Source organism: Panthera tigris, chromosome D4 (genome assembly GCF_018350195.1).
Source record: "Panthera tigris isolate Pti1 chromosome D4, P.tigris_Pti1_mat1.1, whole genome shotgun sequence".
Taxonomy (NCBI): domain Eukaryota; kingdom Metazoa; phylum Chordata; class Mammalia; order Carnivora; family Felidae; genus Panthera; species Panthera tigris.
The window spans coordinates 93,246,821-93,259,403 of record NC_056672.1 but is presented as its reverse complement, the minus strand read 5'-3'; the positions used below and the strand labels follow the sequence as shown (position 1 = coordinate 93,259,403).

At 43.6% G+C, this 12,583-nt stretch overlaps 1 protein-coding gene across 5 annotated transcripts in view; it reads right to left on the bottom strand.

Moving 5' to 3' along the window:
• The window catches only part of EHMT1 (euchromatic histone lysine methyltransferase 1), a 151,700-nt gene that overhangs the window by 102,865 nt on the left and 36,252 nt on the right, over positions 1–12,583 (bottom strand). The window lies entirely within an intron of this gene.

Genomic DNA, 12,583 nt, shown 5'->3' with positions numbered 1-12,583 from the left:
ATTGAGGGGTGTGCCAGGATAACTCTACCTATACAATCAGGGATTCTTTAACAAAGTCAATGCAATTCTTAGGACTCCTTTACAAGGAGAGATGTAATGTGTATACAATACAAAATCAGAATATAACATATAACACTTATGTATTTAAAAATGAGATTACCATACCAGTGTTGAAAGCATGACGTCATAAACTACACTGTTTAAAAGAGATATATCAATCTGATGTGGATAGCTGGATTACGGCTGTCGGAGTGGTAGGGCATCTGGCGGGCAACCTAATCTCAAATGGCTCACGAAAAAAAATCTCTTTTATCATACTTGCAACTTTCCTTACATTAAGTTTGAAAGTATTTCAAAAGAAGAAGAAAAGCAGTTCTATAGACAGAGAAAACACAACACCTACAAAGACTGACTACACGGTTTTGGTGGGCTTGAATACATCTGCATAAAACTCCATAAGAGAGAAATCTGAAGGGATGTGTATCAAATCATCGTAGAAACTGTGGGGACACTGTCGAGTAAGAAAGGGACACACAGGGACACATAGGGCAGATCCTGCCTGAACAGGATTTGATCTTCAAAAGGAAAATTCCTACATTATTGCACGATTTTACATTTTTAATTTAAGTAAAGGAAATGAATTGGGGGAGTTAGGTGAAAACTACAAAGCATATACTGTAACATTTGCATATAACTTTCCAAACATTTTTCTGTGCAAATACACTCATGAAGGTACAACTAATACAGACTACATAAACGGGTAGTCAATTTTTCCCTTAACTACTGGGAGCAAATGAATTCATGCCGTCACAGCACAGGCTGCAGCAGCAGATCCTTAGCATGCACTGAGCTCTCCCCGCACACAGGACCCAACTAAGAGACACACAGGGCATCTATGACATCTCAGCATCATAAACAGCCTTGAAGTGAACACCTTCACTTAATACACTCCTTTGCCTGTAGTTCCCCATAAATTTCTCCAAGAATGCCGTAAAAGAAAGGACGAAAGAAAAGAAAAGAAAAGAAAAGAAAAGAAAAGAAAAGAAAAGAAAAAAGAAAAGGGACAGAGCTAGAAATTAAAGCTATACTTTCCCTTACACAAATGATGTGCTAAATGTCTCAGCGGGGCTCTTAAACAGAGGGGGTGTTTTTTTCCTTCTTAAGACTCAAACACTAAAAACATTTTGGAAAACAACTCCCTATCCTTCTCATGTCTGTTTGTGGTAAATCTAGGGTTCAATCTCAACTGTAAGAGAAAGGAACCTTTCCCCTGGCCCAACCCCACTTTACCAAGAAACCAGCAATGTGAGGCCTGGCTGCATGGCCCTGTCTGTCCCAGACACAGAACAGGTCTTAGCAGGCGGGGTCTACACACCTAAGGAGCTGCCAACAGAGCCAAGTCAGAGAAGACATGAAGCACTGAAGTGATCAGAAGCCCTTCCTGCCAGCCAACCTCAAGGCTCACATCACTGAATGTTACTGTTTGTAGACCAATTAAGGAGCTACCGAGTTGATTCCTAACACCCTAAGTGACAGAAGCACAAAGGCACACGAACCTCCGCTGTTTTCCAAGCCAGCTAACTCTCCTACCAGCAGCTATGGTAATGCCACCAAGCACTACACAACTCTGATTTACATGAACAACTGTTTTTCTGAAGTCCAAACTCTAACAGAATAGGTCACACTACCAACAAGTCACCTATGTAGTGTGCCATTAGCCACAACATCCCTTCTACCCTGGAGCTCCACATGCATGCTCGCGCACAGCTATATGGCCTTACTGTACCTGCACGTGAAAGGAACATCAGGCTCTTCCTATAGGGACTGTCTCTTCTCCATACATGCTATTTTGACAACGATTCAAATTATTGCAGAATGTTCTATGTTCCTGCTCGTGGCCCACAGTAGCAGCTTTCCTGACCTCCCTTTAATAAAGTCTCTAAGGGGCGCCTGGGTGGCTCAGTCAGTTAAACATCTGACTTCGGCTCAGGTCATGATCTCACAGTTCGTGAGTTCAAGTCTTGCTCCAGGAAAGCTCTGCTTCTCTCTCTCTCCTTCTCTCTCTCTCTCTGCCCCTCATGGGTTTCTCTCTTTCCCACCCCCTTCGCCGCCCCTCGCTCACTTGCACCTTCTCTCTCTCTCTCAAAACAAATAAGTAAATAAATAAAGTCTGTGCAATAGGAATGCCTGTCAACAATGAGCTCACTAGTCCACATCAAGAGGGGCCCTATGGGAAGGAAGCATGATTCCGGTGTTTATGCTCATCACTAGAACTGTATCAAGTGGTAAAACTGAGAGAAGAAAAACAGCACGGGAAAACAAGAACTCAGAGGTGAGGGTGAGGAGAGGGTCTGCCTTCACGGTGACTGTTACTTCTGTTAGCACCATGAACTAAATTAAACTGCCAGTGCACTAGTGGGGGGGGGGGGGATCAACCATGTAGGGTAGCCATCCTTTGGACTACAACTCCCCCTCCAGCCATGGGATCTGAAGACCTCAACGGAGCATCCCCATAAAGGTGGCTTGCAGGGTTCTCAGCACAAGGACACCCAAACCTCCCCTCCAAGTTCCTGGTTATGTGAGGCAATGCACCCCCCCTTTTTTAAATTTTTGTAATGCTTTTATTTATTTTTGAGAGAGAGAGAGAGCGCACAAACAGGGGAGGGGGACAGAGAGAGGGGGGGGGGGGGGGGGAGAGAGAGAGAGAGAGAGAGAGAGAGAGAAAGAGAGAGAGAGAGAATCCTAAGCAGGCTCCACACTGTCAGCACAGAGCCCAATGGGGGCTCGAACCCACAAATCATGAGATCATGACCTGGGCTGAAGTCAAATTGGACACCTGACCAACTAAGCCACCCAGGCACCCAGCATCCCCTTCTTTTGTTGAAGCTCATTGAAGTTGATTTCTGCTACCTGGTTCCATCTCTTTCTCCACTGACGCAAATTGAGGCCCTGAAGTTTCCCTTGCGTGCCACCTAGTTATTAAGGAGCACAGCCCGTGACCGGCAAAGCCCCCCAGGGAGCTAAAACTGGGTGGTAGGAAGACATCTGCCACCACAGACTAACTAGAAATGGATAAAAGCAAATTTCTAAATAGAGAAAAATATCATGACTCCTTAGACACAAATTTTCAATCAAGAACAAAATAAACCATTATTTCCTCACAAAACACAAAAAAAGCTGGTATTAGGAAAAACCAGTTCACTTGAAATTTTTAACTTTTTAAGATTTTAAAGTATTTAAGGGCTTCTGGGTGGCTCAGTCGGTTAAGCGTCCAATTTCAGCTCAGGTCATGATCTCACGGTTTGTGAGTTCAAGCCCCACATCAGGCTGTCTGCTGTCAACGCAGAGCCCACTTCAGATCCTCTGTCCCCCTCTTTTTCTGCCCCTCCTCCGCTCTCCTTCTCTCTCTCTCTCTCTAATTAAAAAAAAAAAAATTAAAACAAAGATTTTAAAGCATTTGATAAATCCCAAGCCCAGTGACTACTGTAAAGGAAAATGATTTTTACTGTTTCAACAGCTTCCTGCAGCATTAAAACAGGGGTTAGCATAAACACACACCAATCCCAGGGCTCACTCTCACGCCCCAAACTTGGATGAGCAAAATGTCTCACTATCCACATGCCTTAGTGGTCATGGGGTCAGGACGAAAGTCAGATCTGGTTGGTCAAAATCTTATAGGGAAAAACAGAATGAGTGCCTCCAACACAGTGGATCCACTTGCTTCGAGGCTGAATCTTGAGGGGTGACACAGAGGCTTCCCAGGGACACTGGGGCTACAACTTGGAAATTAGGAAATACTGGGGGTAGTGGACGATCCTGAATTTCTGGAGGAAAAGTCAACATTTTTACTGCCACCAATAATGGAGGAATGTAAGCAGAAGTACTTTGTGCTGTTTCATATCCATAATATATTAAGTCAGACAGAAGACAAATAATTTTTGGACAAAGAATTTGTAAGATGTGCAATATAGATACTACAAAATTTTAGCAAAATCCTGGAGCTTAAGGATGAGTACAGTTCTGAGGATTTCAGTTGGACCCCTGCATACTACAGTGCTGGTTACACATATGGCAGAAACAATGAAACCATAGTGTGTCTGTGACTGAAAAGACTGAATTCCGTGTGTCCCTCAGACTGAGGGCTCTCTGTTAAGTCGCCATGCTAGCTTCTAATTATCATCGACCATGGCTGCTAAGAAAACCTGATGAACAATAATCTTTTTTTTTTAACATTTTTTATTGTTTATTTATTTTTGAGAGAGACACAGCATGAGTGCAGGAGGGGCAGAGAGAGAGGGAGACACAGAATCTGAAGCAGGCTCCAGGCTCTGAGCTGTCAGCATAGACCCTGACGCGGGCTTGAACTCACAAACCATGAGATCATGACCTAAGCTGAAGTTGGACACTTAACCGACTGAGCCACGCAGGTGCCTCAACAATAATCTTGTAATGGCAAAATAGTACTAATTAAAAACAGTGGCATTTCATGCTGAATGTGAACAGTGCAGTTTTGACCTTTCTTAATGGACTATTTCTTCTGATACATCTATATATGTAAAAGGCGATCAGCTTGAGGTTTCTAACAGCATAAGCAACAACAACCTCCACAAGTAGCATAATTATATTCATTAGTCATGGCATGACTCTGTGAAAGAAAATCTATCACTGCCTATGAAAATTCTTACAGTTTTCCTTAAATATGTGTAAAAGAGACTAGAAACAGTCACATATACAAATAAGAACATAGTACAAGGTGAGGGCATTTCAAATCAGTAGAAGAGGGGATAATTAACAAAATGGTCACTGAGGCCACCGGCTGGCCATGGGAGAAAGGCCATCACAAACATGAATCAATGGGTGCAGGGATAACATATAGTGCAGCACAACTGTACAAGCACTAGGAGAAATCCTTGGTGACCCTGAAGTGAGGAACCCCTGATTCTAAGCCTAACTAACTCCACGACCAGGAATCACAAAAGAAAAGCTTTACAGATTTAACTACCAAAATATTTTAAGCACTTATGTGACAAAATAAAGAAATAACTCTAAAAGCCTGGAAAAAAAAGGGGTGGGGGGTGCTGGTCCTGGATGGATCAGTCGGTTAAGCAACCAACTCTTTATTTCAGCTCAGGTCATGATCTCATAGTTCATGGGATTGAGCCCCATTTAGGGCTCTGTATTGACATTGCAGAACCTGCTTGGGATTCTCTCTCTCCCTCTCTCTCACTCGCACATGTGTATGTGTATTCAAAAAAATATATGCAGTGTATGGGCTTAGTACCTTTAATATACTCTTAACCCAAGAAGGAACAGATAAATAGTAACTCCAAATCAATTTTGTAAAGACAGAGACCACCAACAAAGTAACAGGCAAAAAAGTGAAACAGGCATTCCCAAGTGGCCAACAGATGCACATACAGGCAGATGCTTGGCCCTGAATGTGACCAAGGGCTGGAGAAGGGGAGGAGTTCCCTAGCTCCCCCACAGCAGCGAGATCACACAGCAAGCAAGTATGCCATAGATTTCCTAAAAACGCAGACCAGTCTTCTCACAAGGATGCAATCTAAAAACACAGACCAATCTTCTCACAAGGATGCAATAACCCTTAACAAAACAGGAAATGAACCCAGCAACATGTAAACATAATTACACATCCATGACCATGTGAGATCTACCCCAAGAACACAAGGTTGGGGGGCGGCTGGGTGGCTCAGTCGGTTGGGCGGCCAACTTCAACTCAGGTCATGATCTCGCAGTCTGTGGGTTTGAGCCCTGCGTCGGGCTCTGTGCTGGCAGCTCAGAGCCTGGAGCCTGCTTTCGATTCTGTGTCTCCCTCTCTCTCTGCCCCTCCCCTGCTTGCTCTCTGTCTCTTTCTCAAATAATAAACATTAAAAAAAATTTTTTTTTTAATTACAAAAAAAAAGAATGCAAGGTTGGTTTAACATCTGAAAATCAATGCAACAATTATTAACAGAATATAGGACAAAAACCACAATGATTAAAAAAAAAAAAACCAAAACACAAAAAACCCATAATGATCATCTCAACAGATGGAAAAAAAAAAAAAAAACAACACATCTGACACTGACTTCAAGCTGTATTACAAAGCTGTAATCATCAAGACAGTATGGTACTGGCACAACAACAGACACTCAGATCGATGGAACAGAATAGAGAACCCAGAAATGGACCCAGAAACATATGGCCAACTAATCTTTGACAAAGCAGGAACAAATATCCAATGGAATAAAGACAGTCTCCTCAGCAAGTGGTGCTGGGAAAACTGGACAGCAACATGCAGAAAAATGAACCTGGACCACTTTCTTACACCAGACACAAAAATAAACTCAAAATGGATGAAAGACCTTAACATAAGACAGGAAGCCATCAAAGTCCTTGAGGAGAAAGCAGGCAAAAGCCTCTCTGACCTCAGCTGCAGCAACTTCTTACTCAACACGTCTCCAAAGGCAAGGGAAACAAAAGCAAAAATGAACCACTGGGACCTCATCAAAATAAAAAGCTTCTGCACAGCGAAGGAAACCATCAGCAAAACTAAAAGGCAACCGATGGAATGAGAGAAGATATTTGTAAATGACGTATCAGGTAAAGGGTTAGCATCCAAAATCTATAAAGAACTTACCAAACTCAACACCCAAAAAACAAATAATCCAGTGAAGAAACGGGCAAAAGACATGCATAGACACTTCTCCAAAGATGGCGAACAGACATGAAAAAATGCTCGACATCACTCATCATCAGGGAAATACACATCAAAACCACAAGGAGATACCACCTCACACCTGTCAGAATGGCTCACGTTAACAACTCAGGCAACAACAGATGTTGGCGAGGATGCGGAGAAAGAGGATCTCTTTCGCACTGTTGGTGGCAACGCAAGCTGGTGCAGCCACTCTGGAAAACAGTCTGGAGGTTCCTCAAAAAACTAAAAATAGAACTACCCTATGACCCAGCAATTGCCCTACTAGGTATTTATCCAAGGGATACAGGTGTGCTGTTTCGAAGGGGCACGTGCACCCCCATGTTTACAGCAGCACTATCAGCAATAGCCAAAGTATGGAAAGAGCCCAAATGTCCATCAACAGATGAATGGATAAAGATGTGATATGCATACACAATGGAGTAGTACAAGGCAATCAAAAAGAATGAAATCTTGCCATTCTCAACTACATGGATGAAAGTAGAGGGTATTATGCTGAGCGAAATTAGAGAAAGACAAATATCATAGGATTTTACTCACATGAGGACTTTAAGATACAAAACAGATGAACATTAAGGGAAGGGAAGCAAAAATAATATAAAAACAGGGAGGGGGACAAAACGTAAGAGACTCTTAAACAGAACAAACAGAGGATTACTGGAGGGGTTGGGGGGGGGGGGGATGGGCTAAATGGACAAGGGACATTAAGGAATCTACTCCTGAAATCACTGTTGCACTATATGCTAACTAACTCAGATGCAAATTCAAAAAATAAATTAAATAAAAATTTTAAAAATAATAAAATAATAAAATTTTAAAAATCTGACAAAATTCTTTCATGATCTGCACAATGCACTGGGGGCTCTAGCCAATGCAGGGCAGTGACAGCAGGCAGAGGGGGTGTCTAACACAAATAAGAAAAGGTAACAGTTACCCCTAAGCCTACCGCCAATAGTAAACACCTTAGTGTATCACTTACAGCTTCTTACGTTAACAATATACTTATTTTTAATCCATTCTGTCATTGAACCTGATGATAGAGGTCTCTCTCTATAACATCATATGCAAGACATGCAATGGTGTATCACATGGCTACAGCCGACTGCTTAGCTATTACAAGCATCACGGATACTAACCGTGCACGTCTCCAGTGAAGCTCCCCTCTTCATGCACTCACCATGCTGTGTGCTTCCTACATTTTCCACCAGATCCCACCACCACCTTCTTACTGTAAATCACATCATCCCGAAAGTCACCAATAAAAAGAAAATGGTCTACTCATTTTTCTGCCTTCAATCTCTGTCCTTTCCCACTTAGTACATCTATTCTGCAGTTAGAATTATCTTTCTAGAGCTGTGACCTCACCACAATCTGAAAACACCCAGTGTTTCCCACCTCGCATGGGCTCTGGCTCGCACCTCCCAGCACAGCACAGAGGTGCTTTGGCACTCTAGGCCAGGGGTCCACTGGCCAAATCGAGCCCAAGCCTATTTCCGTACTTCCCACAAACTAAAAACTGTATTTTTTTAGTTATAAATATAAAAAAGAATATGCATTAAAAGCCAGGTGTGGCCTGCACACCTGGCCCTTTCCAGGAAGTTTGCTAACCCCTAACCTAGCCCAACAATTTTTAGGCACCAAAAGAGCCTGCCAAACATATGGAAGTGCTGACGCATCAAGCTACTGAGGGTGGCTTGAACAGAGCCCTTGAGTCTCCGTCACTGCCTTGGTCCACCCCCCAGCTTTCATCCTCCAAGATAAAACTCTGCCACTCAGCCGGGCAAAGCCCCCAGGGTTCATCCGGCTGATCACATGCTGCACTGAGACTCCTTAAGCACCTCTATCTCAGCAGGAAGGGGCCCCTGAGCAGCATGAGCTCGGATTTACTCATCTTTGCAACCCAGCATCTAGCAGAGTACCTGGCACGTAACACATATTCCCGGACTTTCTGAAGAACACATTTTTTTTTTAAATGGTTTTATTTATTTCTGAGACAGAGACAGAGCATGAGCGGGGGAGGGGCAGAGAGAGAGGGAGACACAGAATCCGAAGCAGGCTCCAGGCTCCGAGCTGTCAGCACAGAGCCCGACGCGGGGCTCCAACTCACAAACCGTGAGATCATGACCTGAGCCGAAGTCAGTCGCTCAACCGACTGAGCCACCCAGGCACCCCATAAAGAACACACTTTAAACGATGATTAAGGAGTTGATGATTAAGTCGGTTGAGCCTGGAGCCTGCTTCGGATTCTGTGTCTCCCTCTCTCTCTGCCCCTCCCCCACTCATGCTCTGTCTCAGAAATAAATAAGCATTAAAAATGATGATTAAGTGGGGCGCCTGGGTGGCTCAGTCGGTTGAGCGGCCGACTTCGGCTCAGGTCATGATCTCGCGGTCCGTGAGTTCAAGCCCCGCATCGGGCTCTGTGCTGACAGCTCGGAGCCTGGAGCCTGTTTCAGATTCTGTGTCTCCCTCTCTCTGACCCTCCCCTGTTCATGCTCTGTCTCTCTCTGTCTCAAAAATAAATAAACGTTAAAAAAAAAAAAAATTTTTTTTTTAAATAAATAAAAATGATGATTAAGTATACAATGCAGGCCTCTGACATCAAGAGACAAGTCATGTGATGGCAGGAAGACTGCACAAAGTAACGCACAGCACACCCCCAAGTGCATCTGGACGTGCACTTCAAGATTGGACACAAGAATAAAGAGCACAAAAGGAAAGCTCCAGAGTTGAAAGCCAAGTGTTCGAGGGAGGACATGTGCTGGGTTGGAGTGAGCTGGATGGACCACAGTGTGGAGCGCTGGAAGAAGTGAGGGGAGCTGGAGAACCCACTATGGGCTTTAATGTCTATCATCTTAACATCCCTTGGTACAGGACACCCGGGGGACTGGTATGGTTGAGCGACCGACTCTTGATTTTGGCTCAGGTCATGATCCCAGAGTTGCGGGATCAAGCCCCACACTGGGCTCCACACTGAGCATAGAATCTGCTGGGGATTCTCTCTCTCCCTCTGCCCCTTCCCCAAGGATCCTCTCTCTCTTAAATAAAAAAAATAAAATAATAAGTTTTAACATTCCTTGATAGATGTCAGTAAATCCTGTTTAACTTCTGTTGGCCCCTAGAATTTGCTTCTTAAAGTATGGTCGCATGGAGACCAGTCCTGATGAAGCCCTGGGGTTTATTCAGGTTACAGGTGTACAGCTTTCATTAAGTGTCTATCTACCAAATGGCAGGTGCTGTTGTCCCTCTGTGCTCTTTGTGCTCCAGGACTTAGGCCCATATCTTTGTGTTTTAGAAATTCTCCCTTGCAGTCCCGGGCACCTCTCTATCACCCATTTCCTCTCATTATACATCAGAGAGAGGGGACAGAGCAGCTGTAACTGGTCACCACCCACCTCAGCCCTCTGGGTGAGTCAGACTGTGTGCTTTATTCCAGGGCAAAACACTGGTCTGCCCTAGATCACCGGCTTCAACTGCAGGCTCCTAAGAACAATGGAGTTACCAGGAAAGACCCACAAATTTGCAGGCCCTCCCAGGATTGGCCGTGGGCCAAGCAAATAGTACATTACCACATATACAAGCTATTTTTTCATGTAGGTAGCATTCCTAGATTGACCGTAATTTTGTTACTTTCTGTTCTCTCAATTAGTACATACTTTCCACAATTACTACCATGACAACAGCCTTCAAATTTTTTGATGTGAGGAAAAAGTTTTTAATATACTGAAAAAAATCTGGCAATTTCTAACACAGACTCCCCGAAGGCAGGACCTGCACCTCTTCCAGGTTCTGAAGCTCATCAGCCCTTAGCCCCTACGGAAACAGCCACCCAGTTTAATTTTTAGTCGGGCATTCCACTTCTCAGCACTGTGAGGCCATGTGGCACAGTCAGAGCACCGGCCAGCAGTAACTGACCACGACTTCTGGGCACATCCTCAGAGCCAGAGCTCAACACTGGCTCCAGCCCTCCCACAATTACAGTGCACCTTACACAGGGCACCTCCCCTCTGAGGGCAACCTTCTCTTCTGAAGAATGCAGGAGGTAAAAATAAGACTGGACAGAGTTTATATACCAAGAAAAAGGAGAAGCCCCTTCCTCTTTTCAGATCGGAAGAGTAACTCAAGCAACAATCCTAGCTGAAATATCAGGAACATAAAAGTAGCAGAAGACAGAGGTGGGAGACCACAAACCCAGGAAGGTACAGTGGGTATCTACTGGTCACCAAAGAATACCCCAGTATGAGCACATACACAACAGATGACTTCTTATACTCTCAAGGATATCATTCTACAAAGCGGAACTGTACTAGCCTGAAAGGAAGATGTGCCTTTGCGACGCACCGTCCCTGTAAAAATGTTTAGAAAATCCCCAGTGGAGTTAGCATTCTAGCTTTATTAGAACAAAGGCACCATCTGGTGGTTAAAAGAATAAGTGCAGGCTATGGGAAGAAAGCCACAGAAATAAATATTAATAAATTTCCCTTCTAATCAGAAAGATTCTTGGAAAAAGACCACATTCCTAATCATATTGGTGATTAAAAAAAAATCTTTCTACAATACTGCTCTGTAACAGGATTGAAATAACATGGGAAAACAAACACATTTATAGCTGAATTTCATTCAAAATCCCTATTTTGTCAAAAAGACTGAGCATGATAAAGAAAGTAAACCAAGAGTTGAATGTTTGGAAGCATATGACCAAAAAAAGGTGGAATTTATCGCCCATCAGAATGCACGCTCTAGGAGAAACAGGAATTTTGTCGGAGGTTTTTTTTTCCATTGCTGGGCTACCAAGCCCTTCAGTGTACAATAAAACAGTAGTTCTCAAGCATTCCAGTCCCAGGACCATGTTATACTCTAGAGAGTACTAAGCATCCCAAAGAGATTTTGATCCTATGGATCACGGCTATTGATATTTACAAACCAAAATAGAGAAAATCTTAAAATCACTGTCCCTTCCTTTAAAAATAATAACACATTACATGCTAACATAAAATATTTTTATAAAAAGTAACTACTTTTCAAAAGAGAGAGAGGAGAGGCTCAGTCAGTTAAGCATATGACTCTTGATCTCAGCTCATGTCTTGATCTCAGGGTGATGAGGTCAAGCCCTGCGTTGGGCCCCAAGGGCCCCGCGGTGGGCCCCAAGATGGGCATGAAGCCTACTTAAAAAAAAGAAGAAGAAGAGAGAGTGTATGTGTCATTTTTTTACAAGTCTGCAAATATCTCTTCTAGCTTAAGGCTCACATGCCCTGCATCATGTAGCCAGCCTCTAGAAGTGTGCCCTCTAGCCTCCTGACAGACCGGGGTGGGAAAAGCCAACGATGTCCTCCCTGGTGTTAGTACAGACAGTCTGACCTTACAGGTCTGGAAGGGTCTTGGGGACCTGCTACTGTGTCTGGTATGCAGCACGCGCTAATGGAGCTTTGTTGATGGGAGGGACAAAGGACAGAGCATGGGATGGAGATGGTAAGAGAAGGACAAGGGGGTAGGGAAAGGACCAAGTGCAGCCAGGTGTGGGAGGGGTGCGGCCTGGCCCCAAGCACTGCAGGGCTGGTACCCTTACTTCATACTGATTACAAGTATATGATGCAGCTGTTTTATTAGCTCTGTTTTCAGAGTATCACCTCCACCTGGGGTCATCTTCCCTTCAGGTTTTTACTGTAATTAAAAAAAAACTAATGAGCATTAATCACATGAATTGAAATGCAGATAAATAAGGGTTGCTGTTAATTTGTTTACCATAAAACTAATATATGCTCATTAAAAAATTTTTTTTAACATAACAAAAATCACAGTCAATCCAGCAATTCAGAATAACTAAGTAAACAACTGGTATATTTCCATTTCTTTCCTAAACTTAGTATG